Source organism: Pristiophorus japonicus, chromosome 4, assembly GCF_044704955.1.
Source record: "Pristiophorus japonicus isolate sPriJap1 chromosome 4, sPriJap1.hap1, whole genome shotgun sequence".
Taxonomy (NCBI): domain Eukaryota; kingdom Metazoa; phylum Chordata; class Chondrichthyes; family Pristiophoridae; genus Pristiophorus; species Pristiophorus japonicus.
The window spans coordinates 186,095,430-186,117,509 of NC_091980.1; the positions used below are offsets into that span (position 1 = coordinate 186,095,430).

Consider the following 22,080-nt stretch of genomic DNA (forward strand, 5'->3'; position numbering starts at 1 on the left):
TCCTTACTAAAGGAGAAAATAGAACATCGAGAAACCAAAAATATAATAATGAATAGTCAGTATAGATTTCAAAAGGGAATGTCTTGCTTGACCAACCTCATTCAATTTTTTGAAGAGGTAACAGAGAGAGTAGACAAGGGTAATGCAGATGTAATTTATCTAGATTTTCAAAAGGCCTTCAATAAGGTACCACATAATAGACTAATGAATAAGGTCAGAGAATGCGGAGTCAGGGGACAAGTAGTAGAATGGATCGCTAGCTGGCTTCAAGACAGAAAGCAGAGAGTAGGGGTAAAGGGTAGTTATTCAGAGTGGCAGAAGGTGTAAAGTGGGGTCCCATAAGAATCAGTGCTGGAACCACTGTTGGTCACAATTTATATTAACGATTTAGACTTTGGAATCAAAAACACAATTTCTAAATTTGCGGATGACACCAAATTTGGGGGGTGGGGGAAAGATAGTCAACACTGAGGACTGAATCAAATTACAGGGAGACATTAATAAGCTTGCAGAATGGGCATATAATTGGCAAATAAATGTTAACATAAATATGAATTACTGCATTTTGGTAGGAAGAATAGGAAGGTCACATATTACTTGGAGGGTGCGAGTCTGGGTGGGGTAGAGGAGCAAAGGATCTCGGAGTACAAATACACAATCACTATAAGTTACGGCACAGGTTAGCAAGGCCATAAAAAAAAAAGACAACCAAGCACTAGGATTTATATATAGAGGAATAGAATTGAAAAGTAGTAAGTTACACTAAACCTGTATCGAATCTTGCTTCGACCACACTTGGGAGTACTGTGTACCATTCGGGTCACCATGTTATAAAAAGAATATAGAGGCACCAGAGAGGGTGCAGAGAAGAGTTACAAGGATTATACCAGAAACATGAGGGTATACCCAGCAGGAAAGGATGAACAGGCTGGCTCACTTTTCTCTTGAAAAGAGAGACATGGCTGAGGGGTGACCTAACAGAGGTCTTTAAAATTATGAAAGAGTAGATCAAGAGTGAGTGTTTCCACTTGTGGGGAAGATCAGATCTAGAGGCTACCAATATAAGATAGTCATCAAGAAATCAAATAAGGAATTCAGAAGAAACTTCTTTACCCAGATAGTGGTGAGAATGTGGAACTCGCTATCACAGGGAGTGGTTGAAGCAATTAGCATTAAGGGGCGGTTAGATAAGCATATGAGGGAGAAGGGAATAGAGGGTTTTGCTGATAGCGTTAGATGAGGAAAGACAGGAGGAGGCTCGAGTGGAGCATAAATGCCGACATCGACTGGTTGGGCCGAATGGCCTGGTTTCTGTGGAGAGCAGCAGGTGCAGTGAGCTGCAGAAGGAGCAAAAGGAGGTGGAGTGCAGTGCACTGCAGTGTTTGGAGGAATTGCTGGTAATTGGAGGAAGGAAAGTTTGAGTGTGCTGGGGCAAGAGGTAGTGTAAGGTTAAGCAAGTTACCTTAGCTATCCTCCTATGATCATTACATTTTATTTGACATTGCAGCAACGTCCTGGTTACTTTTGACACTCACGTGCTATGCTACCTCTGCCCACTCATGTTGCGCAGCTTGGCTGGATATCTTCCTTCCTCCTATTTTAATTAATGAGGGGCATGAATTTGGGCTATTCTTTGTGGCTACATGACAAGACATGTGCTCCGAGCGCGGCAACCATTCTGTACATAAAAACGCAATTACAGCAATTTCTACCCAATCATATCAACACTGTGTTTACTTCCACACCACTAGCCCTCTGTCATTGAGAAATTGAATCCGCCATCACTAATACCGCCTATTTCCACCTCCGTAACATCGCCTGACTCCGCCCCTGCCTCAGCTCATCTGCTGCTGAAACCATCCATGCTTTTGTTACCTCTAGACTTGACTATTACAATGCACTCCTGGCCGGCCTCCCATCTTCCACCCTCCATAAACTTGAGCTCACCTAAAACTCTGCTGCCCGTATCCTAACTCGCGCCAAGTCCCGTTCACCCAACACCCGTGCCCGATGACCTACACTGGCTCGCAGTTGAGCAACACTTTGATTTTAAAATGTTCAGTCTTGTTTGTAAATCCCTCCATGGCTTCACCCCTCCCCAGAAACAATCCTTCTAAGCTGTGCAGCTCTCTGCTGGTCCCGCGCAGCCCGGGACCGGCTTTTTCAATGTTAAATTTCGCAGATGCACAAAACTGTGAATGGGCTGCTCAGCCCCTTAAAAGGGTCATGCATCCAAAAATAAATTACAGAGAACATTGCTCACACTCTGTACCCTCCTTCAGCCCTACAACCCTCCGAGATAGCTGTGACTCTCCAAGTATGGACTTCTGTATATCTCCGACTTTAATTGCTCCACCATTGGTGACCGTGCCTTCAGTTGCCGAGGCCCTAAGCTCTGGAATTCCCTCCCTAAACCTCTCCACCTCTTTCTTCTTTCAAGCCACTCCTTAAAACCTACCTCTTTGACCAAGTTTTTGGTCATCTGCCCTATTTCCTTACGTGGCCCAGCGTCAAATTTTGTTCGATAATCCCCCCCTTTGAAGCGCCTTGGGACATTTTACTATGTAAAAGACACTATATAAATTTAAGTTGTTGTTGTCACTTGCCAGGCTTGACTATCCTCACACTTCTTGATGCAAACATCCCACCCACCCCCAATTCTCCACCCTCCATAAATCCCAACTTGTTCAAATCTGTACATGTATCCTACCCCACACTAAGTCCCACTCATTCATCACTCCTTTCCATGCAGACCTACTTTGGCACCCTTTTTTCCTGGTGCATCAAATTTAAAATCTTTATCCTCTACAGATCCCTCTATGGCCTTGCCCCATCCTACCTACACCGTATGGTGAAGTGACTTTGTTGTAGCGATTTGGTAAAACTGAGTGGTTTGCTGGCCATTTCAGATGGCGGTTAAGAATCAAATCACATTGCTATGGGTCTGGAGTCACATGTAGGCCAGACTGGGTAAGGATGGCAGATTTCCTTCCCTAAAGGACATTAGAAAACCAGCTGGGGTTTTTAATGACAATCTGGTAGTTTTCATGGTCACTATTACTGATTACTAGCTTTTTAAAAAATATATATATATTCCAGATTTATTTAATTAACTGAATTTAAATGCCCCAGCTGCTGTGGTGGGATTTAAACTCATGTCTCTGGATCATTAGTCCAGGCCTCTGGATTACTAATCCAGTAACATAACCAGTATGTTACCATTCCTCTGACTCCAGCCTTCTCTGCATCCATCCTCCCCTCATGCCACTACTGGTGGCAGAGCCTTCAGCCTGTCTGTCCCACTCTCAAACTCCCTCGCCAAATCCATCAGCCTCTTTCTATCTTTAAAATCCTTCTCAAAACATACATAGAACCTTAGTTAGACCACACTTGGCGTACTGTGCAGAGTTCTGATCACCATATTATAAAAAGAATATGGAGGCATTGAGAAGGTGTAAAAAAGATTCACCGAGGATGGTACCAGACCCGAAAGGATATACTTATCAGGAAGGACTGAACTAGCCAGGGCTTGTTTCTCAAGAAAGGAGAAGGCTGATCGAGGTCGGTCAAATAATGAAAGGGTTTGATATGGGTAGACATAAAGAAAATGTTTCTACTTGCGAGGGTGTCCAACACTAGCGTCTATAAATACAAGATACTCACTAATAAATCCAATAGGGAATTCAGGAAAAACGTTTTTACTCAAAAAATGGTAAGAATATGGAATGTGCTGCTACAAGGAGTCGTTGTGGTAAATAATAGATGCATTTATGGGAAAACTAGACAAGCACATGAGGGAGAAAGGAATAGAAAGATATGCTCATAGGGTTGGAGGAAGAGGGGTGGGAGGAGGCTCGTATGGAGCATAAACAATGGAATAGAAAGGTTTGGCTAAATGGCCTATTTCAGTGCAGTCGAGTCGCTATAACTCAATGAAGTTATTGTCGGTTCTGGGGGTAAATACACTGTGTGGTGTGGTACTGAAACATACAGACCAGGAAGATGTCAGAGGCTTGATCGTTGGCCTATTTCAGCTGTATGGACATGTAATGTCTGTAAGCTTGTAATCCACCGGTACGCTTGCGGCCTTCCGCAAGAGGTGGGCGCCGGAGGGACTGGAGTGCATCATCACCCCCAGCAACCAAATTTTAATTTGATTTTATGTTTTAAAGTTTAATTTGTTTTAATTGCCGGTGTTTTTAGTGTGCCCCTCCCCTTTTATAGGGGGCACTTGGAATTTTTTTTTTTTTGATTTTAGTGCCCAAAAAAAAAATAAATACAAAAAAACAAAAAAAAAGGGCCTTGGAAATGTTTGGCGTGTCCCCCAGATTGGAGGGCACTTGACTTAACTGTTATCCAACCAAAAGAGTTGAAAGCTTGTAATGTTTGTAGCGTCACACTGTGGATGTGGACGTATTGTGTACTGCAAGTGCAGGGTTAATAATAAACAGAACCAGGCAGAGTTCCGGAGACTTCTGAGAGAGCTGCTTGCTATGTTGGAAGCTGTGTGAGCTGTGCTCTGTGAAGATATCACATTTGGCGATTGAGATGGGATTTTTCGGATGATTTAAAGCTTAAATTTTGTTGGTGAAGGATTCAACCAGCCGACAGAGAGACTTTGGAAGTTTCTGTCTTTGGAAAAAAGCTACAAAATCCGAAGTAAAATACAGCACACGGTGTGAACAGCTAGAGATTAAAATGGCAGCACCCGGTGTATTGGGATATTTGGGTGAATATAGACACGACCGGGAACGTTTTAAAGCGTATGTGGATCGGCTAAAATGTATTTCACTGCAAATAACAATCGAAGTTCCAGACAATGCAGTCCAGAACCGGGCTGTGTTGGAACGTAAGAAAGTGATCTTATCGGAGGCAGATCCGGCATTATACGAAACCCTTATAAATCTGCTTGTGCCTGACGAGCCAAAGGACACAACGCTTAAAGAGATTTTAACGAAGCTGGAGCAGCACTATAACCCCAAACCTTTAGAAATTGCTGAAAGCTATCGTTTTGGGATTCGGAATCAAAAGGCTGATGAAGTATCAGTGATTACATCGTAGCATTAAAAAAGCTATCGATGCACTGAAATTTTGGAAACTTTCAAAACCGCGCATTACAGGATCATCTTGTTTGTGGGGTGAAAAATGATGCGATCAGAAGGAAGTTATTAATGACGGATGACTTGACTTTTGAGATTGTCAGACAGCGAGGTCGATGGGCATGGCCGAACAATATTCCCGAGAATTAAATAATGATTACGGTCGTCAGTCAAGCGAGGTAAATCACCTGCAGGTTCAAACTAAAAGAGTGGTGGGGGCCCAAAGTCTCAGAAATTCAAACAGAGCGTCGAAGTTGTGCTATAGGTGCCTGGGACAACACATTGCTCAAAGTTGTCCATACATGAAAGCAGAGTGTTTCTTCTGCAGATAGACTGGGCATCTTGCGAAGGCATGCCGACTGAAGGGTAAACCAGTCTTTAAAGCTATGAGTCCAGCGTTCAAAGCTATGAGTAGAAATCTCAAGAGACTACATAGCATGGAAGAACAACAACAGGATGAGGAGATGTTAGAGTCACACGTCATCAGGAGCACGAGGTTAACGGACAGCGATTTGGAAAGCATCAAAATCCACATAGATGTTGCGGGATTCAAGATACCAATGGAAATTGACACGGGTGCATCCGTGAGTGTAGTACCGGAGTCACTGTACCTCGACAAATTGCGTGATTTTCAACTGGAGAAATCCAAGATAGAGCTGCGAGGCTACTCTGGAGAGAAAATTCCTGTGGTAGGTCATATCACCGTACCGGTGAAATATAAAGATCAATTTCAGAACTTGCCTCTAATAGTAGTGAAAGAAGAAAAGCCTGCCTTACTAGGAAGAAATTGGTTGAGCTCACTGAAGCTGGATTGGAGTAAGATTTTCTGTGTGGAAGCAAGATTTTCATCAACGGATGAGGTTATCAAGCAGTATCCGAAGGTGTTCTGCGAAATGGGCAGTCCGATCCAAGACTTCAAGGCGAGTGTCAGGGTACAGAAGGATGCGAGATCGGTTTACTACAAGCCATGTTCCGTGCCATATGCACTCAAGGAGAAAGTCGAGCAAGAACTCAAAAGACCAGAGACTGAGAACATTATTTGTAAGATAGATCGATGTAATTGGGCTACACCCATTGTTGTTGTACCTAAGTCCGATGGTAAGGTAAGATTGTGTGGTGATTATAAAGTAACCGTAAACCAGGTTCTAGAGGGTAATGTCCCCAATACATTGCCGAATATAGAAGATTGGTTCACAACACTGACAGGTGGTCAGATCTTCTCAAAACTGGATCTTCCGAATGCCTACTTACAGCTTGAACTAGATGAGGAGTCCAAGTCATGTTTGACTATAAATACTCATCTAGGCCTATATCAATTTAATAGGCTACAGTTTGGAGTGTCTTTCGCCCCTATCATATTCTATGGGGTGATGAACTAGATTTTGCAAGGTATTGGAGGGGTAGTATGTTATTTGGATGACATACTAATTTCAGCACCAAATAGGCAAATTCATAATAACATATTGAATGAAGTCCTCAAACGGCTAGAGAAGCACAGAGTGTGAGTGTCTGCTCGTAAGTGTGAGTTATTTAAAAACTCAGTGGAGTACTTAGGGTACAGAGTAGACAAAGATGGTTTACATCCAACCATGGAAAAATTGGATGCAATTAGAAATGCACCCACTCCCAGGAATGTTACTGAACTTCGTTCATTCTTGGGTCTTTTGAACTATTATGGGAAGTTCCTACCAAATTTGGCTACAGTATTACATCCACTGAATGAACTTTTGAAAAAACAGGTCCATTGGAAGTGGTCAAAAGAATGCGATACAGCATTCAAAGAGTGTCAAAGCAAATTGGTAGAGAGCACCATGTTAATTCACTATGACATATCTAAGGAGATTAAGCTAGCATGTGATGCCTCTCCGTATGGAGTTGGAGCAGTAATCTCCCATGTATTAAGTAGTGGGGAGGAGAGACCAATTGCTTTTGCTTCACGCACTCTCAGTGCCAGTGAGAGTAATTATGCACAAATTGAAAGGGAAGCTTTGGCATTAATTTTTGGGGTCAAGAAGTTTCGCAAATACTTGTATGGTCGTAAGTTTACCATCGTTACGGACCATAAGCCCCCAACAGCAATCCTCCATCCAAAGTCCCCAGTTCCAACATTAGCTGCAGCCCGAATGCAGAGATGGGCTTTGATTTTGTCAGCATATACATATGATATTGAATACAGACGATCAGCTGATCACAGTAATGCTGATGCAATGTCTAGATTGCCTTCCTCATCACAAGTTACATCCGATAGGGAAGAAGTGTTTTACTTTTCATACATTGATGAACTGCCAGTCACAGCTGAAGAGATTGGTAGAGCAACCAAACGTGACCCATTGATGTCAAAGGTGCATGAGTATATTGCAAATGGATGGCCAAACCAGGTAACAGACAAAGATACACATCCATTCTTCATTCGAAGGAATGAATTATCAGTCAATAAAGTTTGTATCATGTGGGGTGCAAGAGTGGTTATACCAAATAAATTCAGGTCCAAATTATTAGGAGACCTCCATGACCAGCACCTGGGAATGTGCTTGACCAAGAGTTTTGCACGCAGTTATTTATGGTGGCCAGGTCTTGATAAAGATATAGAGTACATTGTGAGTCACTGTACGACATGTCAATTGGTAAGCAAGCAACCATCACCAGTACCATTACAGCCATGGAAATGGCCCCCGGAGTGTGGCAAAGGTGGAGTTAGAAGGACAACAATTGTTCATTGTGATTGGTAGCCATTCGAAGTGGGTTGAAGTGTTTCCAATGTGGAAAATAACAATAAGTTAAACATTGGACATTTTACGAAAATTATTTTCTTCATTTGGCCTCCCTGAAGAAATTGTTCGGATAATGGACCACAATTTCGTTCAGAAGAATTTGCACAATTCACGAGCAAAAATGGTGTGAAACATACCAAGGTTCCACCATACCATCCTGCTTCGAATGGTGCAGCAAAGCGCACTGTACAAATTGTAAAACGTGCCCTCATAAAACAAATGTTAGATCCAAATCCAAGGAAAGGACAATTGTCATTGGATCACAAATTGGCTCATTTCTTTTTTTTATTATATATCGAAATACTCCTCATACAACTTCTGGTAAAACACCAGCAGAGTTGTTTCTCAAACGACAGCCACGAACCAGATTCTCGTTGTTAAAGCCAAATTTGGCACAGTCCGTAGAAGAGACACAATTAAGACAGAAAGAGAATCAGGATAGAGGTAGAGTAAAAGAGAGAAGTGTGAAATTAAATCAGAAGGTGAGAATGAAGAACCAGCACCATAAATGGTTAAAGTGGTTACCAGGAAGAGTGGTGAAGATATGTGGTCCTCGCACATATTTGGTAAAGATGTTTGATAATATTGATCATATTTTACCTACAGACATGGAAGGAGTTGAAGGTGGGAATGATTAAATTATTTCTGACTCATCAGATAGTTTTGATATACCAGCAGCAAATCCTAAATCCAATGACTGGAAACAAATCCAGGAGAGAATCAGAATGAAAGTCGGAGTCCGAGTCAAGAAAACAAAGAGCCTGAAGTTAGAGTGAGTTCAAATGAAAATCAAGGAAATTCTGTGGAGTAAAACGTTCCTCAGGATGAGCCTCGAATGAGTTTACATTCAACACCATGTTTGGAAGGTTCTGTTCGAGAGCGAAGGTAACCTCTTCGAAACAGAAAACAAGTGGTAAAGTTAAATTTGTAAATATGGAAAAAAATTAAGTTTATATCCTGTGTTATGTATAAACATGAAAGTTATGTATGTTTGTTATGATGGCTTCTTCATTAAGGAGGGAGAAGTGTAATGTCTGTAAGCTTGTAATGTTTGCAGCGCCACACTGTGGATGTGGACATATTGTGTACTGCAAGTGCAGGGTTAATAATAAACAGAACCAGGCAGATTTCCGGAGACTTCCGAGAGCTGCTTGCCATGTTCGAGCTGTGTGTGCTGTGCTCTGTGAATATATCACAGGACACTACAATGTGTGTGTCCCGGGGATAGAGAAGAAGAAATCAGAAATCCTCAAGCGTTCATAAATCCGATAGGTATGCAGGGAACCCTACTAAAGGTGCACATGTGGACATCTGACAAGGACAGAATTGAGTTCAGCTGAAATACCCCCTCAAATAGCCTACTGAATTCACAAACTAGATTCACATATTTGGACAAGATATCAAAAGGCAGCTTGGGACCTGTGTTATTGTAGTAGACTTTAAAAAGGAGAACACAAGGGAGAAATCAGTGAACTGTAATCAAGTGGGGGCAGAATTAAGCTTGGTTGTAATGTCCCCCATGGTAAAATAGCCTCCTTACATAGATTCAAATGGAGAATGGGCAATTGAATGTGGTACCAGAAGACTGCCAGTCAGTACCCATGGATATGTACCCCTGTAAGAATCAGATTTCAGCAAAGATTAGACAGCTGCCAAAAAATGTGGGTAAAAAACCTTCAATATGTCAACTTTCTCAGCAGACTTCAAGGCTTACTGATAAAAGTTAAAAATTGTTGCCATGTTTGGATTTCTTTGTATTTTATTGGAACGAGAAAGGCCACCTGCTATACATGAATGCTGCAAAATACAGTAAAATATTGAACAAACCACATGAGTAAGTGAAAGGGGATGGCACGGAGAGAGCGAGCAGCTCCTACAAATGACCATGGATTAAAACGGATACTTTTTCAGGGCAGTTTTTGCAATGGTTGGGATTTGTTTTAACTTGGAGAGAGAAGAGAATTGCAAATCTTAAAATGCTGCAACTACTTTGGAACTGTAAGTGACATGGGTAGTCCCTAGTTTTCAACACTGTATTTGAACACAGTACTTTAATGGGCATAATTTTTAGTACCGTATTTGAATACTTAAGTTCTTAAAATCAACACGACGACCGACAAAACTACAAGAACTGACCGGAAAATGAGCCATATCGTCGTAATGAGACGATGATAAATTCAAACCATCAGTTTAAAAAATCTCTTCTAATTAAATGCACGAAACAACATATTTTCGTCATTTACTTTTGATGAAACATATACAAACCCACGCCCTTCTCAAGAAGTATTTTGAACACACATTATTGACAATCCCTCCTTCTACTCCCACCTCAGGAAAGACACATATTCACCACCGACATTTCTAAATCATTACTTTTTGAAAAAGAAAATTCCGTTCAGGCTGACCATGACAACATAAATAATTTCGACATAAACAACCAGGCAATCGCCAGGCGACCTTTTAAACCCTGCAGTATTTTGTTTTTAAAAAGCAACATTTTATTTTTTGATTTGTAATAAATCTGAATAAAGCAACAAAACAATTCTTGTGCGTGGAGCTTTTCCTGTTACACCCTCCAACCCCCACCAAGTTAACCAGTTCCAGTAAGTCAATGAAACATGTCCTGTGGCTCCCATTTCACTTTCTAGTTAAAATGACTTCTGTCAACATGCCCAGTGTTTATTTGAGGGAAGGGGGCGGGGGTCCGATCGCCCGCTGGGGGGGGGGGGGGGGGGGAGACACGGCCGAATTTCGGTCACAACCTTTAATGGATGGTCGAATACACCGACATGAAGGGTGTTGGAGATATTGGGGCCGGGGGAGCGGGAGCTCCGGCTCCCTCACACGGCAATCGGCCTTGGAAAGCAGAAGCAGTAGCCTGCCTTCCCCGTGAGGGACCCGCACATCTCCAGGCCCCCGCCCTCCGCTCGCTCGCTCGCTCAGTCAGTCCGCCGCACACTTACTTCCTTTTCCTCTTTCTCTCCCTCAACCTCTCTCAAACCTTTCAGCTGCTGACGACTAACAATGGCCGCCACCTCCTCAAGCACAGGCGAGATACCGTGTGAGGCGAAAGAGTGTCCCACCACCTCCTCGCCCACACCGCCCGCTCGCACTGCCCCCTTCAGACTGGGAGGAGCAGCCGTTCGAGCCTCACCGCAGCGGCTTGCCTCATGTCCCGCACCGCCCTGACTAAACTTGCAGTTACTGCGGATGCAACTCATCACTGCCCATCATACTGCTTATAATATATATATATATATATATTTTTAATTACATCCCAAAACCAAACATGGTGAGGACAGGAATGGGTATGGTTATTGCGGGTTCAATTCATCACTGCCCATCATAGCAACAACTTGTATTGATATAGCGTCTTTAACGTAGTGAAACGTCCCAAGGCGCTTCACAGGGGTATTATGAGAATTTTTAAAAAAATTGACACCAAGCCGCAAAAGGAGAAATTAGGGCAGGTGACCAGTCAAAGATGTAGGTTTTAAGGAGCGTCTTGAAGAAGGCACAGAGGCGGAGAGATTTAGGCAGGGAATTCCAGAGCTTGGGCCAAGGCCACAGAAGGCACAGCCACCAATGATTGAGTGATTGAAATCAGGGTTGCTCAAGAGGGCAGAATTAGAGGGACATCCTGAGGGAGTTGTGGGGCTGGAGGAGAATACAGAGATAGGGAGGGGAATGGCCATGGAGGGATTTGAAAATAAGGATGAGAATTTTGAAATCGAGGCGTTGGTTAATGGGAGCCAATGTAGGTCAGCGAGCACAAGGGTGGGTAGGACTTGGTGCGAGTTAGGAAACAGGCAGCTAAGTTTTGGATCACTTCTATTTTACACAGGGTAGAATGTGGGAGGCCAGCCAGGAGTGCATTGGAATAGTCAAGTCTAGAGGTAACAAAGGCATGGATGAGGGCTTCAGCAACAGATGAGCTGAGGCAAGGGCGGGGATGAGCGATGTTAAAGAGATGGAAATGGGTGTTAGTTATGTTGCGGATATGTAGTCCAAAGCTCATTTCAGCCTGAGACAGCAGTTGGGGAGAGGAATGGAGTCAATGGCTAGGGAACGGAGTTTGTGTCGGGACCGAAAACAATGGCTTCAAGTCTTCCCAATATTCAATTGTAGAAAATTTCTGCTGATCTAGAACTAGATGTCGGACAAGCAGCCTGACAATTTCGGGACCGAGGAGGGATTGAGAGAAGTGATAGTGAGGTAGAGCTGGGTATTATCAGCGTACATGTGGAAACTGACGCTGTGTTTCCGGATGATATCACCAAGAGGCAACATGTAGATGAGAAATAGGAGGGGGCCAAAGATTGATCATACTGCTTATAATATATATATATTTAAATTACAAGCCCGAAACCAAAGATGGCGAGGGCAGGAATGGGTTACAATCAAGGTTTCAAGCTTCAATTTCTGATTTTATTTAGCGGCTGGTAAAAATTTTAAATTGAAACCCCTAATAAGTAATGTTTCTGCATTAAAAGACACAAAAATAAGTGGAAAAATATAGTTCTATTTTTAAAATAAGGCTGTTGGTATCACAAAGACCATTTGGGTGGCAATGCCGCTTTTTTTGAATGTTGCTACTTTTGGGGGGAATAAGTTTTAAAAATACATTCTCTCCTTTCCCCTCTCCTATTTCTTTCCAGCCCATGCACAATCTGGAAAGAGGGAAATTAAACCACTTTCACCCAGTGCTTCACTCATAGTGCTCTGTTACCAGCTATGAGGAGGTGCTGTCCATCCTTTCTCACTTTTGAATTCCAACCCCCATGAGATAAAGGCTAACATTCCATTAACCCTTTATATAACTTTTTTTTACCAGTGCAGTATCTTTGCTCCCACACAGCTCCTAGTCGCTCACCATTAAGAAAATATTTTGATTGCCAATAGAGGATAAATAACTAAAGGTTAAGTTACCAAAGATAAGAGATGAAAGCAAAATACTGCAGATGCTGGAAACACTCAGCAGGTCAGGCAGCATCTGTGGAGAGAGAAAGAGTTATTGGCCCTGAAATTCCGAGGAGGGCTTCCCACGGGTAAATCCTGAAAAAATAGAAATAAACTGCGCACTTACCTGGAGCTGCTGCGCACATTGGGACTTCCGATTCACAGGCCTCCTCTCCCAACGACGTGCAGCGCGTGCACGTCAGGACGTCTGCAGGAGTCACGTGTGCCTGGACACCCAATCACAGGTAAGTATTTTCTCATTCATCGTAATAGGACATTCGTAAGTTACGAATCTCCTATACTATGAATGAGAAAAACCCCAAAATGCACAAACACTATACAAAACATTTAAAAAACACCTCACACAATAAACTAATAGAAATTAAAAATGTTACACATGTTTTTTAAATTAAAAAAATTCCCGATTTAAAAAAAAATTAGGGTTAGGGTTTAAAATAAAATTATCTGAGTGGGCAGGGTTTTAACATAAATGTATTTAAAATTTTTTTATTTTCATCATGTTTTTTCTATGTTTTTAAACTCTTACACCTGTAAAAGTAGGCTATATGCCTGCTGTCTCAGGCGCAAGATTTTAAAGTACAATTGCAGGGCAAGATATTCGTAAATATCGGAAATCTTGCCCTGCAAGTGTCCTCGCTCCTGAGATATGGAGGATCTGTCAAGCCAGAAACTTGATAGGTCGGAAATGCCGGTTTTCAGCGCATGCGCATTGCACGCTGAAAACCGGCTTTTCCGATGCCTTCCCGGGTCTGTAGAAACTTCGTACGGACCCAGGACGTCGGAATTTCAGGGCCAATGTTTCAAGTCGATGACCTTTCGAAAGGTCATCAACCCGAAATGTTAACAAGGTAAGAGATGATTGCTGTTGGTTAGACTTCTATAAAATCCTGAAAAAACTGTGTCATTGAAGAACTAACAGAAAGCTATCAAAAGACATGGAATTGATCGAGACTTAGGGACTAACCATTACAACTCAAAGGTTCCCAAGTGCTTTGTCTCCTTCACACTCTGTTGATTATTTGTATCAATGACCTCCTCCAATCATCGTGCAATCCATCAGGTGTCAGCCTTGACTCAGTGGCAGCTATCTCATCCGAGTCAAAAGGTCATGGGTTCAAGCCCCACCACTCCAGAAACTTGAGCACATAATCTAGGCAAACATGAGTGCAGTATGGAGAAAGTGCTGCATTGTCAGAGGTACTTATGAATAAGACATTAAACCAATGCTTCTCAGGTATATGTTAAAAATCCTATGGCATTATTTGAAGAAGAGTGGTGAGTTCTCCTGGTGTACTGAACAATATTTATCTCTCCAACAACCTCAAAAACAGATTGTCTGGTCATTTATCTCATTGCTTTTTGTGGGACCTTGGCTGCCACTTCTACTTAAATTATAACAGTAAATACATTTAAGAAGTACTTCATTAGCTGTGAAACACTTTGGGACATCCTAAGGTCATGAAAGGCACTGTGTAAATGCATATTCTTTCCATCTATCCATTCTTTTATGGATGATTACAATCAACATCTTCTTTCAGACTACATACCCTCATCGCACACAACCTTCAGAAGGAATTGGGGTGATTATGGAAAAAACATGAAAGTGTAGATATTTTTTAGATAATTTTCACTAGGTTTTCAATCACCGAGTCTGTACCTTCTTCATATCAGTGATCAAAGCATCAAATGTCAAAAAAAAATGGTGGGAATAGATCCAAACGATACAGCAATTTTATCAAAAAAAGTCACACCAAAAATAGGGGCAGCCTTCCAAAAATCAGATGGAGGGTAGTATGATGCAATGTATGAGGGCATTGAGGAACACATGCTAGATTTCAATCCCTGAGGCATCAGGTTCAGTTACAGTTCTGTGAAATGAACTAAAGAGAAAGTCCTTTCTGAACAATACTCATTCAATTAATGTCAGCTGAGAACCCCATAATCTATCTACAATATATTGAAAGTCTTATGTACAGCAGGTATTATCACACACTTCTAATTCTGAACCAAAGAAGTGTGAGATAATGCATTTGGGATGGCTAACAAGACAAGGAAATACACAATAAATGGTAGGATACTGAGCAGTGTAGAGGAACAGAGAGACCTTGGAGTGCAAATGTGCTATCCACGAAGTTCTCAGCCACGTGGATACACCGCAGTGACTCCAGCTGCCGCTCAAGCTCCAAAACCCAGAGCTTGAGTTGCTTTAGATGATAACACTTTCCTGCACATGCGGTCGTCTGGGCTTCCCACATGGCACAGGATGTGCACTCCGTGGGACTGAGCTGCCCTGCCATGCCTCTATTTAACAGACTAGTACTGTTGGCGAGAGTTTAAACTAGGCAGAAGGATAGGAACCTCCCAGTAGGGATTGATGCATAGCTGGAATTGGAAAGCAAAAAAGTAGAAAGTGAATTTGGAAGACTGAGAAAACAAATGCTAGAAAATAGACAACAAGGAAGATTGGCAGTGCTAAATGGTATATACTTCAGTTCAAGGAGTATAGGGAATAAGGCAGATGAGCTGAGAGCACAGAAAGACACGTGGGAGTATGATATAGCTATTACTGAGGCACGGCTGAAAGAAGGGCAGGTATGGCAGCTCAACATTCCTAGTTACAGAGTTTTCAGACAGGATAGAGAGGGGGTAAAAAGGGAGGGGGTGTTGCAGTAATTGATTAAAGAAACAATTAAAGCTGTGTTGAGGGATGATATGTTGGAAAGATCATCAAATGAGGCCATATGCGTCGAATAAAAAAGAACAAAAAAGAGACTATCACACTGCTGGGAGTGTACTATAGACCCGCAAATAGTCAGAGGGAGCTAGAAGAGCAAATGTGTTGGCAAATTTCTGAGAAGTGCAAAAACTATAGGGCAGTACTAGTAGGGGATTTCAACTGCCCGAATATTAACTGGGATAAAATTAGTGTGAAAGGCATAGAGGGTGCAGAATTCCTAAAATGCATTCAGGAGTACATTTTTAGCCACTATGTCATCATCATCATAGAAAGTCCCTCGAAATCGAGGAAGACCAGTAGGTAACCAGCCCAACGAGGGAGGGGGGCGTTTGTGGACTTAGTTTTAGAGAATGAAATTTGGCAGGTGGAAGGGGTATCAGTGAGTGAGCACTTTGGTGCCAGTGATCATAATTTAGTTAGATTTAGGGTAGTTATGGAAAAGGGCAAAGATAGACCAGGAATAAAAGTTCTCAATTGGGGAAAAGACAATTTTGATAAGCTGAGAGGTGACTTAGCCATAAGTGGACTGGAAACAGAGCATTCAAGGAGGAGATCCTGAGGGCTCAGAACAAGTATGTTCCCTTTAAGAAAAAGGGTGGGACTAACAAATCTAGAATCCCCTGGATGTCAAGGGACATACTGGATAGGATAAAGAAAAAATAGCAGGCTTATTACAAATACCGAGAGCTAAATACCGCAGAAACTCGAGAGGGGTGTTGAAAGTGCAGGGGTGAAATTAAAAAGGAAATTAGGAAAGCAAAGAGATAGCATGAAAAAATGTTGGCAAGTAAAATCAAGGAAAACCCAGAGATGTTTTATAAATACATTAAAAGCAAGATAACTAAAGAAGGATTAGTGCCTATTGGAGACCACAAAGGTAATCTGTGTGTGGAGGCGGAAGACGTGGATATGGTTCTTAATGAATACTCTGCGTTTGTTTTCGCAAAAGAGAGGGGCAATACAGACATTGCAATCGGGGAGAAGGACTGTGAAATCTTAGATAAAATAAACATAGTGAGAGAGGAAGAATTAAGGGGTAGCAGCTTTGAAAATGGATAAGTCCCCAGGCCCGGATAAAATGTATCCCAGGCTGTTAAGAGAAGAAAAAGAGGAAATAGCAGAGCTCTGACCATAATTTTCCTATCCTCTTGGAAGAAGGGACTGAGTGTAACGTAGCCAAGTTTGCTGACGATACAAAGATGGGAGGAAAAGCAATGTGTGAGGAGGATACAAAAAATTTGCAAAAGGACATAGGCAGACTAAGTGAGTGGGCAAAAATTTGGCAGATGGAGTATAATGTCGGAAAGTGTGAGGTCATGCACTTTGGCAGAAAAAAAATCAAAGAGCAAGTTATTATTTAAATGGAGAAAGATTGCAAAGTGCCGCAGTACACCGGGACCTGGGGGTACTTGTGCATGAAACACAAAAGGATAGTATGCAGGTACAGCAAGTGATCAGGAAGGCCAATGATATCTTTGCCTTTATTGCAAAGGGGATGCAGTATAAAAGCAGGGAAGTCTTGCTACAGCTATATAAGGTATTGGTGAGGCCACATCTGGAATACTGCATGCAGTTTTGGTTTCCATATTTATGAAAGGATATACTTGCTTTAGAGGCAATTCAGAGAAGGTTCACTAGGTAGATTCCGGGGATGAGGGGGTTGACTTATGAGGAACGGTTGAGTGGATTGGGCTTCTACTCATTGGAATTCAGAAGAATGTGACCTTATCGAAATGTATAAGATTATGAGGGGGCTTGACAAGGTGGATGCAGAGAGGATGTTTCCACTGATGGGGGAGACTAGAACTAGAGAGCATGATCTTAGAATAAGGGGCCGCCCATTTAAAACAAAGATGAGGAGAAATTTCTTCTCTTAGAGGGTTGTAAATCTGTGGAATTCGCTGCCTCAGAGAGCTGTGGAAGCTGGGACATTGAATAAATTTAAGACAGAAATGGACAGTTTCTTAAACGATAAGGAGATAAGAGGTTATGGGGAGCGGGCGGGGAAGAGGAGCTGAGTCCAGGATCAGATCAGCCATGATCTTATTGAATGGCGGAGCAGGCTCAAGGGGCCGTATGGCCTACTCCTGTTCCTATTTATTATGTTCTTATGCATGTCCACAGATTCCTGAAGATAGCAGGACATGTAGATAAGGTGGATAAGAAGGCATACGGGATACTTTCCTTTATTAGCCGAGGCATAGAATATAAGAGCTGGGAGGTTATGCTTGAATTGTACAAAATACTAGTTAGGTCACAGCTAGAGTACTGCGCATAGTTCTGGTCATCGCATTACAGGAAAGATGCGATTGAATTACAGAAGGTAGAGAGGAGATTATGAGCATGCTGCTAGGACTGGAGAAGTTTAGCTATGAGGAAAGATTGGATAGGCTGGGATTGTTTGAATAGAGGAGGCTGAGGGGAGACTTAATAGAAGTGTATAAAATTATGAGGGGCTTAGATAGAGTGGATAGGAAAGACCGATTTCCTTTAGCAGTGGAGTCAATAACCAGGGGGCATAGATATTAAGTAATTGATAGAAGGATTAGAGGGGAGTTGAGGAGAACTTTTTTCACCCAGAAGGTGGTGGGAGTCTGGAACTCACTGCCTAAAAGACTGGTAGAGGCAGAAACCATAATCACGTCTGCTCCACGACGACATGCAGGCCGTGATCCTTATCAATGGATCCATCACAGATCCAATCCACGTCTGGACCGGGGTCAAACAGAGCTGCGTCATTGTCCCAAACTTCTTCTCAATCTTTCTCGCTGCCATGCTCCACCTCACAGTCAACAAGCTCCCCGCTGGACTGGAACTAAACTACAGAACCAATGGGAACATGTTCAATCTGCGCTGTCTCCAGGCCAGATCCAAGACCACCCCAACCTCTGTCATCGAGCTACAGTATGCGGACGATGCCTGCGTCTGCGCACATACAGAGGCTGCACTACAGGACATAGTCAACGTATTTACTGAGGTGTACGAAAGCATGGGCCTTACGCTAAACATCCGTAAGACAAAGGTCCTCCACCAGCCTGTCCTCACTGCACAGCATTGGCCCCCAGTCATCAAGATCCATGGACACCGTGGACCACTTCCCATATCTCGGGAGCCTCCTATCAACAAGAGCAGGCATCGACAACGAGATCCAACACCGCCTCCTGTGCGCCAGTGCAGCCTTCGGTCGCCTGAGGAAAAGAGTGTTTGAAGACCAGGCCCTCAAAACTGCCACCAAGCTCATGGTCTGCAGGGCTGTAGTAATACTGCCCTCCTGTATGGCTCAGAGACATGGACCATGTACAGTAGACATCTCATGTTTCTGGAGAAACATCACCAACGATGTCTCCGCAAGATCTTACAAATCCCCTGGGAGGACACGTGCACCAACATCAGTGTCCTCATTCAGGCTAACATCCCCAGCATTGAAGCACTGACCACACTCGATCAGCTCCGCTGGGCAGGCCACAGTCCGCATGCCACACACGAGACTCCCAAAGCAAGTGCTCTACTCGGAGCTCCTTCACGGCAAACGAGCCAAAGGTGGGCAGTGGAAACGCTACAAGGACACCCTCAAAGCCTTCCTGCTAAAGTGCAACATCCCCACTGACACCTGGGAGTCCCTGGCTCAAGACCGCCCTAAGTGGAGGAAGTGCATCTGAGAGGGCGCTGAGCACCTCGAGTCTCAATGCTGAGAGCATGCAGAAATCAAGCGCAGGCAGCGGAAAGAGCGTGTGGCAAACCAGTACCACCCTCCCTTACCCTCAACGACTATCTGTCCCACCTGTGACAGAGTCTGTGGCTCTTGTATTGGACTGTTCAGCCACCAAAGAACTCACTTCAGGAGTGGAAGCAAGTCTTCCTCGATTCCGAGGGACTGCCAATGATGATGTACTTGAAGTGCTGCAACCTACAAGGCTACGGACCAAGAGCTGGAAAGTGGGATTAGCTGGATAGCTCTTTGCCAGCTGGCACAGACATGATGGGCCGAATGGCCTCCTTGTGTGTTGTAAATATCGATTATTCTATGATCATAGGCAAACTTATTCTACCACACCCGATTCCTATCGCAGTCTTCCTATATGATTTCAACTGTGGATTTCCCCTAGCCCTCATTTCATTTTCTCAAGGGCTGCAGCAGGACACAGAGGTAAGTTAAAACAGTTGAACAGCTCCAATGTGAACAGAAATCAAAATACTGCAAATGTTGGAAATCTGAAGGATCCATCTCCAAAACCTGTTGTCTGTTCTCTCCACAGCTGCTGCCTGACCTGCTGAGTGCTTCCAGTGTTTTCTGCTTTTAAACAGCTCTAAAGTAGGTATGAATGTAGGACAGTTTAAACTTTTTAATACACTGGCTCTTATAATCAGGATAATTTACACTTTGAAATGCAGTTAGCCAATATGGTGGGAGACATAACAATGGTCCGAAATGCAGCCTCCTGATAAGGCCTGTTATTGCCGGAAAGCGGTGTGGCGGTGTCAGATGGCCGCCGATTTTTTGTGGAATGGCCGCCGCTAGCAAAATTCACCTCGGTGGTTTTTCCAGGAGTCACCACTTCCACTCTGCTGCTGCTGGACCCTCAGAAGTGCGTCATCAAAGCGCACACCGCTGATCTCCAGCCCTGAAGCAAAATTTACCTTGAAAAATCTTGCGGCTGCCACTCGGTGCCCCCGATAGTTTTTTCTGTCGGTGCACTGTGTTTCCGCTGTGTGCAAAATGGCGGCGTGGCCACCATTAAAGGGGAGGGTGCACTGCCGCGGCCGCCATCTTATTTTTTATTGTCGACCCGACAAATGTGCTCCCAGGTTCGGCCGGGCCCGGCCAAAACCCTCCCTGGTGGCCCAGTGGACCTAACTAAAAGAGTCGCAGAGCTCGCAGCGGCTCGCCCCTTTAAGTGAAGAGGAGAGACGTGGTGACGCGCCAGCGTGATGACGTCATCAGTGCCACGCTGATGACTGACAGCGGCAGACACTCCGCCCACCCCCCCACTTCCGCTCCCAGTTTGACCGACTTCCGCCCCGCTGGAAAAAAAAAGACAAAGTGCTGAATTTTGCGCAAGAGGCCATCGCATCCACTGCGGCGGTGAAAACTGCTGAAACACAGTAAGTGTGCCCCGTTTCCGGCAGGGATGAATTTCAGCCCCCAAAAGTCTGACCAATTGTGGCAGATACCAAAAAAAATTGTCAACCATTGCATGCTTGCTCCCACAGGAAGATTCTACAGTAGTAGAATCTATCAGATTTGGGACTGCAAGATTTCAAATTTAAAGGAAGACTATACTTAAATGGAAACTATTGATGGACAATTCTGAAAAGAAAAAAAATCAAAGAATATAAATGGGAAGACAAGAAGGTGGGGTTAAGATCATTTGAAAAGAGACAGGCTTGTTGCGCCATATTGTCTTTGCCCGCTCCTAAAAGTATGAGAAAACAACCCTACCTGTCATAAAGGGGAGTATGAATTTAACATTGGAGGCAGACATTTTCTAATAATTTAGATATTTCCAGTCTCATTTATATTTTTATGGGATCATAGTCCCACTGGGATACAAATAGGGTCCTTGGTCACAGATGATTTCAAGCTTTCTTCCCTCCTCATCCACCAGTGGTACACCACAAATATTATATTCACATTTTTTTTAAAATAACACAGATCAACTCTACTAAACTGAGTAGCAAGTAAATGGATGGAAATTGGAAACTCTGAAATATTTCCTGTCCAGCACCCAATCAATTTACTAATGGATCCTTTCTGCCTGGGCTGCACATTTTATTGTATCTACAGCTCAGGTTGTTCAGTCACATGCTCTGTAACTTCTTTCATCTTTCCCAAGGTGATATGGGAGACTTGGCATCATCATGAGGGATTCACTCAACTTTGGGAAAATGCCATTAGATTGGAACAAGCTAATACAACAGACATATTCAAAGAAAAGGAAAAATCTAATCCTGCATACAGACCAAATGGTCTTCCATCAATGTCAGGTAAAATAGTGGAATCAATTATTAGGAGTGAACTTGAGGACTAATGTGTTTGAGAGAAATCTAGTAACAGATAACATGGTTTTAGAAGAGGAGATCCTGCATGACTAGCAACCTTGACCTTTTTGAAGAGGTCACACCCATTGGACAATGAAAAAACATATTATGTTGTGTACTCAGATTTCTAAAAAGCCTTTGATAAAGTAGCTCACAGAAGGCTGTTACTGAAACGAAAGCAGTGGGAATTCTAAACTAAAACCTGTGTGCACACAAAGAATTGATGAAAGAATAGGATATGCTGATAGTGTTAGATGAGGAGAGGTGAGAGGAGGCTCATATGGAGCATAAACGGCAGCATAGATTAGTTGGGCCGAATGCCTGTTTCTGTGCTGTAGACTCAATGGGCCCAAATTTGCGCAGGAGTTGCTCCATTTTTTTTTGCAACTTGATTTTTCTGGAGTATCTTAAAAGTCCCCATTCTGTACATTTAATTTGTGCCAGTGAAAGTGAG

General features: G+C 43.1%; 1 protein-coding gene across 7 annotated transcripts in view; it reads right to left on the reverse strand.

The window, feature by feature from the left end:
- Positions 1-20,412, reverse strand: part of LOC139263193 (serine/arginine-rich splicing factor 5-like) — a 68,273-nt gene extending 47,861 nt beyond the window's left edge. Inside the window, exon 1 of one of the 7 annotated variants that reach the window (XR_011593059.1) lies at positions 10,834-10,961. The gene's annotated coding sequence lies outside the window, so the exon portion shown is untranslated. Of the gene's footprint in view, positions 1-10,833; positions 10,962-12,956; positions 13,032-20,225 lie in introns of those variants that run through there. The other 6 variants (XM_070878902.1, XM_070878901.1, XM_070878906.1 and 3 more) reach the window with 6 other exon arrangements.
- Between the last annotated feature and the right edge of the window lie 1,668 nt (positions 20,413-22,080).